The sequence below is a fragment of the Ranitomeya variabilis genome, chromosome 3, assembly GCF_051348905.1.
Source record: "Ranitomeya variabilis isolate aRanVar5 chromosome 3, aRanVar5.hap1, whole genome shotgun sequence".
Lineage (NCBI taxonomy): Eukaryota > Metazoa > Chordata > Amphibia > Anura > Dendrobatidae > Ranitomeya > Ranitomeya variabilis.
Window position 1 is genome coordinate 748,300,558 of NC_135234.1, and position 12,961 is coordinate 748,313,518.

A 12,961-nucleotide genomic window follows, 5' to 3' on the forward strand; every position below is an offset into this window, starting at 1 on the left:
GGAGGACTTTTTCAATAGACTGATCACAAAGGATGAAATCTGGGTCCATCACTATTATCCTGAGACTAAAGTCCAGTCGATGCAATGGAAGCATCATGAGTCACCGCCTCCAAAGAAGGCACATGCCCAACTCTCGGCAGGCAAGGTCATGTTCACAGTATTTTGGGACCAGCATGGAGTTGCATTGATGGATTTCCTAGCAAAGGGTACCAGGATCATTGGGGCATACTATGCTTCACTGCTGCAGAAATTGCGGGAGGCCATAAAAACCAAGAGACATGACATGCTCACCAAAGGTGTCCGCCTTCTGCAAGACAATGTACCAGTTCACAACTCACATGTTGCCCAAATGTTGGAAGCATGCTCCTGAGGCTCTGAAATTCTACCCCATCCCCTTTATTCATCCGACCATGCACCATCGGACTTCCACCTCTTTCCAACAATGAAGTTATTTTTGAAGGGCAAGCATTTTCCAGATGAGGAGACTCTGATTTCCGAAGTCACAACATTGCTTTTGGAGCAACCTGTCGATCTCTACAAGCGAGGCGTTTACAGTTGCTTAAAGAGATGGGAGAAGTGTGTCCCACTAGGAGGCACCTATGTAGAGAAGTACTAATAACTGTGCCAAGTTTCATTGCTCTCTGCCCACAGGAAGTGGGTCAGGGGAAATCTTTAATGAACACCCCTCGTGTATATATATATATATATATATATATATATATATATATATATACACACACACACACACACACACACACACACACACACACACACACACGATGCACTATACAGTAGAATAAAAAACATATTTTTTCACTTTACTGTAGATTATAATATATATATATTTATGTATATATATATTTATATTTTATACAGTATAATGAAATATTTTCTAAAATAATATTATATTCAAAACTATAAAAGTAAAGGGCAAGAGGGGACATGAAATAATATAAAAATCTGGTGCTTTCAATAACACATTCTATTTTACAAAACATTCACAATAAAATAACTGCTCTAATCACCACTTACTCGGGAATGTTACATAAATAATATATATATATCAATTATTTTTGGTGGCAGAGTGGTTGTCCCTTCAAAATCAAATTATTAAAGTCAAATTAATAAGACAATGAAACTAACATTTGCATAGTTAGTCCAACTTGTGCTTAAAAAAGACCCTATATCGCTGCCCTAAAGCACAAACAGGCACAGAAAGTCAAAGCTGAAATAAAAAATAATGAGACATTTAATGCTAATATTTTAAATATTTAAAATAGTATAATCTTCAAAAAGTTTAAACTACCAAAAATAATATGCAAGAAATCAAAGAAAACATATTATATATATATATATATATATATATATATATATATATATATATATATATATATATATATATATATATATATATATATATATATAATGTAATTTTTTTCAAGCCCTGAATGAATTTTACGTTGTGGCATTCTTGGATTCTAAACCTCCAAGAGTTAAAAACCCACCATAGATAAAATAGTATGAATAATCTAAAATAATGTTCTTTCCCAAGGGCAAGTGGTTACAACTTCAGAACCATGCTCTTGGGAAATGAAAGCTGGGTTGCATTAAAATTTTATTATTACCAAGCTCCTTTATTCTTTTTCAAATGTTAAACATTGTAATGTCACTTTTACATTTCACTGGAATTTTCAGTCATGGGATAGAATTTTTTTTTTCTTACATGGAAAGACAGTAATTGAGTTTGGTAACATAGTACTGTCCAGACAATTACCAGTCTATGTAAATGACACAATTTTCCTATATAATATGCATACTGTCTCTTATAAAGATGACAATGGAAAAATATTGCTCTAAGTGCGTCCTGATAATAATGGGAGAATATTTACAGCTGATACAGTTTGACTCGGGTAACGAATAAATATGGAGATATGTATAATTCCGAGAATATATATATTTTTTTACAATACATGTTTAATGGGGTTTTCCAGCCTTAACTTACAGCCATATTCATGCCCATACACCCCCCATCTATTAAAGGAGATTTCTGTGGAATTTAACCCCTTAAGCCCCGAGGGTGGTTTGTACGGTAATGACCGGGCCAATTTTTACAATTCTGACCCCTGTCTCTTTATGAGGTTATAACTCTGGAAGACTTCAACGGATCTTGGCGATTCTGACATTGTTTTCTCGTGACATATTGTACTTCATGATAGTGGTAAAATTTATTCGATATAACTTGCGTTTATTTGTGAAAAAAATGGAAATTTGGCGAAAATTTTTAAAATTTCACAATTTTCCAAATTTGAATTTTTATGCCCTTAAATCACAGATATATGTCATGCAAAATACTTAATAAGTAATATTTCCCACATGTCTACTTTACATCAGCACAATTTTGGAACCAAATTTTTTTTTTGTTAGGGAGTTATAAGGGTTAAAAGTTGACCAGCAATTTCTCATTTTTACAACACCATTTTTTTTAGGGACCACATCTCATTTGAAGTCATTTTGAGGGGTCTAAATGATAGAAAATACCCAAGTGTGACACCATTCTAAAAACTGCACCCCTCAAGGTGCTCAAAACCACATTCAAGAAGTTTATTAACCCTTCAGGTGTTTCACAGGAATTTTTGGAATGTTTAAATAAAAATGAACATTTAACTTTTTTCACACAAAATTTATTTCAGCTCCAATTTATTTTATTTTACCAAGGGTAACAGGAGAAAATGGACCCCAAAGGTTGTTGTACAATTTGTCCTGAGTATGCTGATACCCCATATGTGGGGGTAAACCACTGTTTGGGCGCATGGCAGAGCTCAGAAGGAAAGGAGCGCCATTTTACTTTTCAATGCAAAATTGACTGGAATTGAGATGGGACGCCATGTTGCGTTTGGAGAGCCCCTGATGTGCCTAAACATTGAAACCCCTCACAAGTGACACCATTTTGGAAAGTAGATCCCTTAAGGAACTTATCTAGATGTGTGGTGAGCACTTTGACCCAACAAGTGTTATGGAAATTTGGGTTGGATAAATTTATCCCTGTGTGTGCTGCGGCCGCTCCCAATAAGACTGAGTATTTTGAGCGCTCAAGAAATGAGACATGCACAAGCATTGTTGTGTCCATAACATTCCATCAATACTGATACTTTATTGTACATACATAGTTTTTATGATAGCATATAGAAAGGAGTGTTTAGGGGTTGTTAGGGGTGGTTAGTTAATTACCATATTGTCTAGCTCCTCTGTCATTGGTTATCTAAACATATATGGAATATTGTGATTAACGCTCATATGACTGCTGATTAAGCAACTAAAATGTAGCTCTGCAACAAAGACAAAGTTGAGATATCTGATCAGCACTTAATACATCTGGCGTTGTTCCACTTTTGAGATGGAAAACCCCATACAATCTGTCTGGCTTATATCAGTTTATGTCAGCCATTTTAAGCCATTGATTATAATGTATATATTAGCTGTGAGTATATGAGTATATATGATTATAGAGGAGTATATATGCAAGTGAGATCTACATGATATATATATTTCTATCACAAGCCCCCTTAGATATCACTTGCCCCAATCCTAGCCTCCTGTCCCAAAGTGCTGCAACTCTTTTGTGCTGTCGGTGAACTGACACAAGCCTAACGCCTGCGCCCCACTCCGTACAGACTTTTCGCAAATGGGCGGTCAGGAGATCTGTCCCTAATGGGGGTTCGTTGCAATCAGTCTCTTAGTCAATAGCATGTGTAGTATGCAATGTGTAGTCTTTATCAGGTAGGTCATCTATTCCGTCAGGCAGGGCATCCACAACATCATTCTGGCTTGGGTGTCATCTTCTGGTAGGGGAGCTTTCTTGCAATGCGATGAGTAGATCCAAGCGGGTCTTCTCTCCAGTTTCACAAAGTTTGGTGTCATCAGCAGCACTTGAACAGGACCATCAAATCTGGGATCGAGTGGTGTTCTCCTTACAAACTTTTTCACCCACACCCAGTCTCCTGGCTTCAAGGAGTGCATACCGGACACTGAATCTGGATCTGGCAATGAAGAAAAAAACTCGAGAATGGATGTTAGCAAGTTTCTTGGTGAGTTCAACTTACATAAGCAGACAAAGTATCATATTGCATAATCAGCTGCTGAGGGAAAGGATACCCCTAACCTGGGACTAGACCCAAATAAAATTTCATATGGTAACAGCTTTTCTGGGCCTCTGGGAGTGTGCCTAACATTGAGTAGTGTGATTGGGAGTGTGTAGGCCTAAGTCTGACCCTACTGCTGACTAGATCTCTCGTGTGAGATTTCCTGTGAATGCGGGTCCCTGGTCACTCTCTATCACTTCTGGGACCCCATAGCTGCATATCTCATCTCTGAGAGTAGCTTCTTTGCAGTAGTCTTTGCTGACTGGTTCCTCACTGGGAAAGCTTCTGGCCATCCTGAGAACACGTCCATAACCACAAGGGCATATTTGAAACCTCCACTTGGTGGAATTTGGATGTGGTCTATCTGGATCCTCTGGAAGGGGTACGGTGGTCTGGCAAGATGATGTATGGGAACTTTCTCCATTCTTCCAGGGTTGCATTTGCCACAGGCCAGGCAGCTGTTTATGAACTTGGCTGTTAGGGTGGAGATCCCTGGAGCGAACCAGTAAGCACCAATCGGATCATTCATCTGTGTCTTTAATCTGTGTGTGGGCCCATGTGCCCACTGGACCACCATAGGGTACATGCTTCGGGGTAAACAGGGTTTGTAGTCCATTGAGTATAACCTTCCTTCTTCATGTGTTGCTCTCTTTCGCATCCAGCATTCCTTCTTGTCCTTTGGGGCTTGCTCTTGCAGCTTTTTGAGCAGATCACAGGATGTCATTTGGTCAGGTTTCTTGTCTTCAGTTGTCATGTAGTAGCCGTCCGGCTCTACGACCTCTCCCACTTTTCCATATTGTCTTCCCTTGACTGCTTCTTTTGGCTGCCATATCCGCCATGTTGTTGCCTCGTGCCTCTACTGTGCTTAGTTTTCCATGCGCTTTGACTTTTAGTACTGCCACCACTTTTGGAAGTTGAAGTGCGTTCAGCAGGTCCTTAATGGCTCCATGATGCTTCACGGTTGTTCCGCTTGCTGTGATGAAGTCCCTTGCAGCCCAGATGGGTCCGAAGTCGTGTGCTATGCCATGCGAGTACCTTGAATCAGTATACATTATCTCAGTCTTGTCTTCTGCCATCTGATAGGCCTTCATCATTGCTATCAGTTCTGCTTCCTGGGCTGACAGACTGGGCGGCAGACTTCTGGACCACAGGATCTCTTGATTGCTGGTCACTGCACATCCCGTGTGGAATCTTCCTTCATCATCTGCAAATCTGGAGCCATCCACATAGAGGATCAACTCTGGATTGGTCAGTGGCTCTTCTGCCACCTTGGGTAGTCCTTCTGTTTCCTGTTGCATGATGCTGAAGCAATCATGGTCATCCGTCTGGAGCAAATTCAGATCCCTGCAGAAAGTATCATGCAGATTTTGATCAGACTTTTTATCTGAGGGTCCATATCTGTACCCCCCCTTGGGAGTGGGAGTAGAGTAGATGGGTTGAGGACTGTGCATCTGGAGATGGTGACATTGTCGGGCAGGAGTAGAGAGCACTGGAGGCGAAGATGCCTGGCGGTGGAGAGATATTTTAGCTGGGTTTGGTTGAGGATTGCTGAGATGTCATGCAGAGCCAGGATTTCCAATTGTCTTTCCACTGATGTCAGTAGTCCTGTCCAGGAGGGCGTGTGCTGCAACTGCTGCTCTCAAGCGGGAGGAAGAGGCTCCCCTTGCAACTGGATCCAGGCGAGCTGAAAAGTAGTCCAAAAGTCTGCTTTCCCCCCTGAAGCCGCGTCAGGACTCCAGTAGCAAGGCCTTCTTTTCTCATCAAGTAGAGACGGAATGGCTTCTCGTAGTCAGATAGGCCTAGTGCTGGCGCTGAGGCTACAGAACCTTTTAACTTCTTGAACGAACTGAAGGCCACATCTGTCTGGAGGAACGGGGTCACGCTGACGTATTCACACAGAGGCTGCATTAGGACGGAAGCATCAGGGATCCAGGCTCTGCAATACGAAACTAGACCAAGGAAGGCCTGTAGCACCTTTGGAGTTGTTGGAGGAACTATCTTCTCCACTGTGGTCTTCCGGTCATCTGTCAGGTGTTTCGCCCGGTGAGCAATACAGTGTCTCTGGAACGTAACTCGCTTCATACACCAATGGACTTTGTTCTTTGAGATCTTGCAGTGCTGCTCTGCCAGGTAGAGTAGGAGATACAAGGAATGGGCTTTACACGTGTCAAAGTCAACTGCACAAAGGAGTAGATTGTCCATGTATTGTAGCAGGGTTACTTCTGCTTGTTCTGTGACCCAGTTGGTGAGGACTGTGGACATTGCTTTGGTGAACTGTGAAGGGCTGTTCTGGGCCCACTGTGGCATCACTGTCCATGTGTGGTGTCCCCCCTGGTGCATTAAGGCAAACAGGAACTGGTCTTCCGGATGAAGGGGAACACTGGAGAAAGCATTAGCCAGGTCGGTCACTGTGAACACTTTTGCTGTGGCAGGCACATTTGAGAGCAGAGTGTGCGGATTCGGCACAATTGGAGTTTCAAACACCGTGACGTCATTCACAGCTCTCAGGTCATGTAATATTCTGAACTTTGCTGGCTCTCCTTTTACAGTCTTTTTCTTGGCCGGGAAAAGCGGGGTATTGCAAGGCGATGTGCAAGGAACAATGATTCCTATTTCCAGGTAGACCTTCAGTTGGTAAGAGGCAGCTTGACTCTAGGCCTGGCCTGGGCCCTACGAGGGTACGGGGTATCTGGCTTGAGTGACACCCGTACTGGGGCAACTTGAGGTTTTCTCACATCCTGGGGTCCCTCAGACCATAGACTTTCTGGTACTACGTCCAATACCTCCTTGAGTAGGCCTCACCGGTTGTTTATTGTTCTTGTAGGGCCGCCAGCATGACTCTTCTTGGGTCAGGGATGAAGAAAGTGTCACTGTCCCATCTTCCTGGAACACTGTGGTTGCCTTCAGCTTCTGCAGTAGGTTCGCTCCCAGCAGGTTGAGTGGAAGGTCCTTGACACCACAAACTGGGGCAGGATAGAGTGTCCTGGCTGAGTGCACACGCTCAGTGACTTTGTAAGCTGAGAATGTCTGACTTGACCATCAATGCCCATGCGAGGCATAGAGGATTCTGATAAGCAGGTGGGATCAGCGAGTTCCACAGGTGTCATCACACTTCTGGCTGCACCACATTGGATCTGACAACGTCATCCACTTTAAGGGTAATTTGAGGTATTGGTCTTGCAGATGAAGGTTTACATGTCAGGAGCGTAGTGTCTTGCGGACCTGGATTGCTTGGCCCTGTCCTATGGACAGGGTACTTCACTGCTTTCTGCACTTCTTCCTTGACCTGTTTCTCTGGACCAACTCTTGGGTTGCATGGGTCCAGTCTCTTCGGGGGCGTGGGTGTTTTGCACTGGTCCTGGAAATGGCCAAACTTGCCACAGATGTAACACTTGACACTTCTTCTGCCTTTGTAGGGTGGTTGCGCTTCCAGGTCAGTGGTCATCATGAGAGGGGCTGTCTTCTGCACCCCTGGTTGGGACTCAATCCCTTTGGCTACTGTGGACAACGGCATGATGGGTACTGTAGCGGCAGCGGGGTCCGGCCTGCTGATTGAAGCTGCGGTGGTAAGATGGGGCCTGCAGGTGCATTCGTGGCAAGGCCCGGGGGTGCCATGAGACCGGCGGCTGCATCCAACCCAAGGTCTTGGGGCATTACAGGGGCTGCGGCTGCATCTGCCATCACTTCTTACCCCTGGTCTGACATAGCTTCTCCCCTTTGCTAACCTTATTGAGGTCGGTGTCTCCTCTCCGGAGTCTGCAGCGGTTCTTCCGGTGTGTCGATCGGCACTTTGCAGCATCTTCACCTCTGGCTCCCCTTCTGGCATTCTCAGCAGCACAGAACCCATTTCCTTCTTCGCGCTCTTTGTGGTGCTATAATGGTGGCAGTTTTGGTGACAATCGGCAATAAACAGTCTCCTAGGCGCACATAAACCATTTTGCTGGGTCAGTCCACTGCTATTGACCTGTTCTCAGGCCTAGCCCCTATCAGTGGTTTCCTGATTGGTTGTCTCAGTCCATGCACAAAGGCCTGTACCAACATTTGCCTGTGTATCTGGTCATGAATGGTGAAGCCCAAGTCTTGGAATACTTGCGTTACTCTGCCATGAAACTTCTTTACAGACGCTGTCTTTTCTTGGCTCATGTCCCGTAAGCCGAGGGCTCATCCTGCCAATCTGCCTTCGGCCCACTCTCTTGAGCTGTTCAATTAGCTGTGGCACTGACTCCCAAGCATGTACATCTAATTCTGCTGGAAGTTTGAATTGTTCCTTCATGATTGGCCAGAGTGCATCGCCTGCTTCTATTTCAATTTATGGCCCAGAGATCATTCCAGGTGGCTGCATATGTTCGCTGGTTCTGCTACATTCTTCGGTAAAATGGCATGGGATGCATCCCTGGGTCTGGAAAATTGTCACCTGACTTGGGGTGGAGTGCACATAGTGTAATGGTGGTGCCTCTATCTGCCCCTGCATTCTTGGTGCCTGTGGGTTTCTTTTCCTAGTACTGGACAGCATGTATGATGTTCCCTCTTCATCTTCATCAGAGGAATAGTTGTGATAGGACTGTACCAGGGGCATAGAAGGGGAACCTTGTGCTGTAAGCACCACATTGTTTGAATTGGGCATTGGCCCAGCCGGCAACGATGAGGAAGAAAGAGGAAGAAGAAGAAGGAGGGGTTGATGAGTGAGAAAAAAAGGAATAGAAGAAGGAGAGAGATAATGTGGAGATGAGTGAAGAAGGAGGAAAGAGGTGCGGAGAAGGAGAATGAGAAGAAAGAGAGAGAGATAGAATGGTGTGGTAAAGAGAAACGGGGAGAATCAGGGTGTGCAGAAGGAGGTGAAGAGAGAGAGAGAGGAGAAGATGGAAGGTGTGGAGGGGAGAGAGAGAGGGAGAGAGAGAAAAGTGTGGAGAAAGAGGAGAGGAAAGGAGAGTGAGAGAGAAGAATGAGGAGAGAAAGAGTGACAGAGAAAAAGGAGGATAGAGAAGAACGAGAACAATAGAGTGGAGCAAGTATGCCTTCTCCCTGTAGGGAGGGACGGGGCGCACCACATACTGTGCCAAAATAACTACCTATACCATGGATTCTGCTAAAAGCAGACTGCGCAGATCCAATATTTCCCGTCTTATACACACAAAAATCACTTCCTGGTTTGCTCACATAACTTTCTGTACCACCTAAACGATGTAAGCTCTGCTGCCACTTCATACCATGTATTAGCATTGACCAATTTAACATCAGCTAACTTCCCTTATTTTCCTTTCTACGTCATGTCTCTCCGCAGCTTGAAGTCTGCCATTCTTATGAATTTCACATACTTTATACCTTCCAAAATTCTTCACATACTTAACACCTTCGTGTTCTGCCACTATCACTATCTGGGGGGCCGTTTTCTTATCAGGAAATAAAAAGACTCTCCTGTTGCTTGGCCACTTTATTCCCCATGGCAAAAACAAAAAAAATGAAATGAAAAACACACAAAAAGGAAAAAGAAAACAACACTTAAAAAAAAAAAAAATCTTCTAAAAATGAGTATATAAAACTCCCAAAAAAAAAAAAAATGATCAAAAACGCAAACATTTTGATACAAAAGAAAAAACTTTGGAAAACTTAAAAAAAACTTTAAAAAAAACCTTTAAAAAAAATATATAAAAAAACAATAAAGACTTTCAAAAGAGTAAAAAAAAAACTATATATATATATTTCTCCCCTCTCTCTGCGCTCAACGCAGTTAGACACACACACTTCCCCTTTTCTTATGCTATTGTATCCAATGTCACTAAAATCACGTATCTGAAAACACGTATGTCGCACCAAAAATGATAGATACAATTTGTTTCATTTCTTCACAAATAGCTACACATAGCTAGTATTGTAGAAACAGGCAGAAAAAAAACAGATGTAACAGTGTGATTTACAATGCATCTCTGCTACAGCAGCTGGAAAAGAGGAAGTTCATAAGAGAGAGAGAAAAGAAAAAAAACTTTCTTTACAATTGTATGCGCTTAAAGCAGCAATACATGAATTGAACAAAACAGAAACAGATACAGATAGACAATCCGGGAGATGCCCCTTTAATTCTGTGACACGTGCAGGTTGCACTGGGAACAGACAACTATCAATCGCACTGGGCACGCATATGCCGGGTTCTACCACCCTCCGCTCCGGTCATCCTGATTGGCCGCCGGCTACGGGAATCTGTGGCAGCCCTCAAAGCTATCACCATCCGAACCTGGATCATGGAACTGCCTATCCCGAGACCTCCTGTCTCTCCTATTGCATGGGAATCTGTGATAGCTTATTCAGCGATTTGACCTCCTGCTATCTGTTACCCAGCCACCACAAACAAAAGTCACTTTTCCTTCCTTCTCCCGGATCTTACACAAACACAGAACACATACACGGCACACAGCAGACACACATCCCAGGGTTTGGATTCAGGCTTCGGACTTTTTACACTACCTGGGAAATGCAGTGGTGACCACACCTGACCGGCAAGAGGCATAGACCCGGACTGGGCACAGGGGACTTTCAGGTAAGATGATAACATTTTCTTACCTTACTTATGGAGCTGCGCAGTCTCCGTCCCGTGAACCAAGGCCGTGGCCAAAACCTCAGTCTCTCCGGTCAGCAGGATCCCGTGCGTTTCGTTCCTTGCCTCGCTGTTGGGGGCCATTTGTTATGGAAATTTGGGTTGGATAAATTTATCCCTGTGCGTGCTGCGGCCGCTCCCAATAAGACTGAGTATTTTGAGCGCTCAAGAAATGAGACATGCACAAGCATTGTTGTGTCCATAACATTCCATCAATACTGATACTTTATTGTACATACATAGTTTTTATGATAGCATATAGAAAGGAGTGGTTAGGGGTTGTTAGGGGTGGTTAGTTAATTACCATATTGTCTAGCTCCTCTGTCATTGGTTATCTAAACATATATGGAATATTGTGATTAACGCTCATATGACTGCTGATTAAGCAACTAAAATGTAGCTCTGCAACAAGGACAAAGTTGAAACATCTGATCAGCACTTAATACATCTGGCGTTATTCCGCTTTTGAGTGGAAAACCCCATACAATATGTCAGTTTATGTCAGCCATTTTAAGCCATTGATTATAATGTATATATTAGCTGTGAGTATATGAGTATACTGTATATGATTATATACATGCAAGTGAGATCTACATGATATATATATATATTTCTATCACACAAGTGCTTCACAGAAGTTTATAATGCAGTCAGTGCCGTAAAAATAAAAAATCATATTTTTTCACAAAAATGATCTTTTCGCCCTCAATTTTTTATTTTCCCAAGGGTAAGAGAAAAAATTAGATCACAAAAGTTGTTGTGCAATTTGTCCTGAGTACGACAATACCCCATATGTGGGGGTAAACCACTGTTTGGGCGCATAGCAGAGCTCGGAAGGGAAGGAGCGCCATTTTACTTTTCAATGCAAAATTGACTGGAATTAAGATGGGACGCCATGTTGCGTTTGGAGAGCCCCTGATGTGCCTAAACATTGAAACCCCCACAAGTGACACCATTTTGGAAAGTAGACCCCTTAAGGAACTTATCTAGATGTGTGGTGAGCACTTTGACCCAACAAATGCTTCACAGAAGTTTATAATGCAGAGCCGTAAAAATAAAAAATCATATTATTTCACAAAAATGATCTTTTCACCCCCAATTTTTTATTTTCCCAAGGGTAAGAGAAGAAACTGGACCCCAAAAATTGTTGAGCAATTTGTCCTGAGTACGCTGATACCCCATATATGGGTGTAAACCATTGTTTGGGTGCATGGCAGAGTTTGGAAGGGAAGGAGCGCCATTTGACTTTTCAATGCAAAATTGACTGGAATTGAGATGGGACACCATGTCGTGTTTGGAGAGCCCCTGATGTGCCTAAACATTAAAACCCCCCACAAGTGACACCATTTTGGAAAGTAGACCCCCTATGGAAGTTATCTAGATGTGTTTTGAGAGCTTTGAACCCCCAAGTGTTTCACTACAGTTTATAACACAGAGCCGTGAAAATAAATTCTTTTTTATTCACAAAAATTATTTTTTAGCCCCCAGTTTTGTATTTTCACAAGGGTAACAGGATAAATTGGACCCTAAAAGTTGTTGCCCAATTTGTCCTGAGTACGCTGATACCCCATATGTGGGGGGGAACCACTGATTGGGTGCATGGCAGAGCTCGGAAGGGAAGGAGCGCCATTTGGAATGCAGACTTAGATGGATTGGTCTGCAGGCATCACATTGCATTTGCAGAGCCCCTGATGTACCCAAACAGTACAAACCCCCCATAAGTGACCCCATATTGGAAACTAGACCTCCCAAGGAACTTATCTAGATGTGTTGTGAGAACTTTGAACCCCCAAGTGTTTCACTACAGTTTACAACGCAGAGCTGTGAAAATAAAAAATCTTTTTTTCCCACAAAAATGATATTTAGCCCCCCAAATTTTTATTTTCCCAAGGATAACAAGAGAACTTCGACCCCAAAAGTTGTTGTCCAATTTGTCCCGAGTACGCTGATACCCATATGTTGAGGTAAACCCCTGTTTGGGCGCATGGGAGAGCTCGGAAAGGAAGGAGCACTGTTTTACTTTTTCAACGCAGAATTGGCTGGAATTGAGATCGGACGCCATGTCACGTTTGGAGAGCCCCTGATGTGCCTGAACAGTGAAAACTCCCCAATTCTACCTGAAACCCTAATCCAAACACACCCCTAACCCTAATCCCAACGGTAACCCTAACCACACCCCTAACCCTGACACACCCCTAACTCTAATCCCAACCCTAATCCCAACCGTAAATGT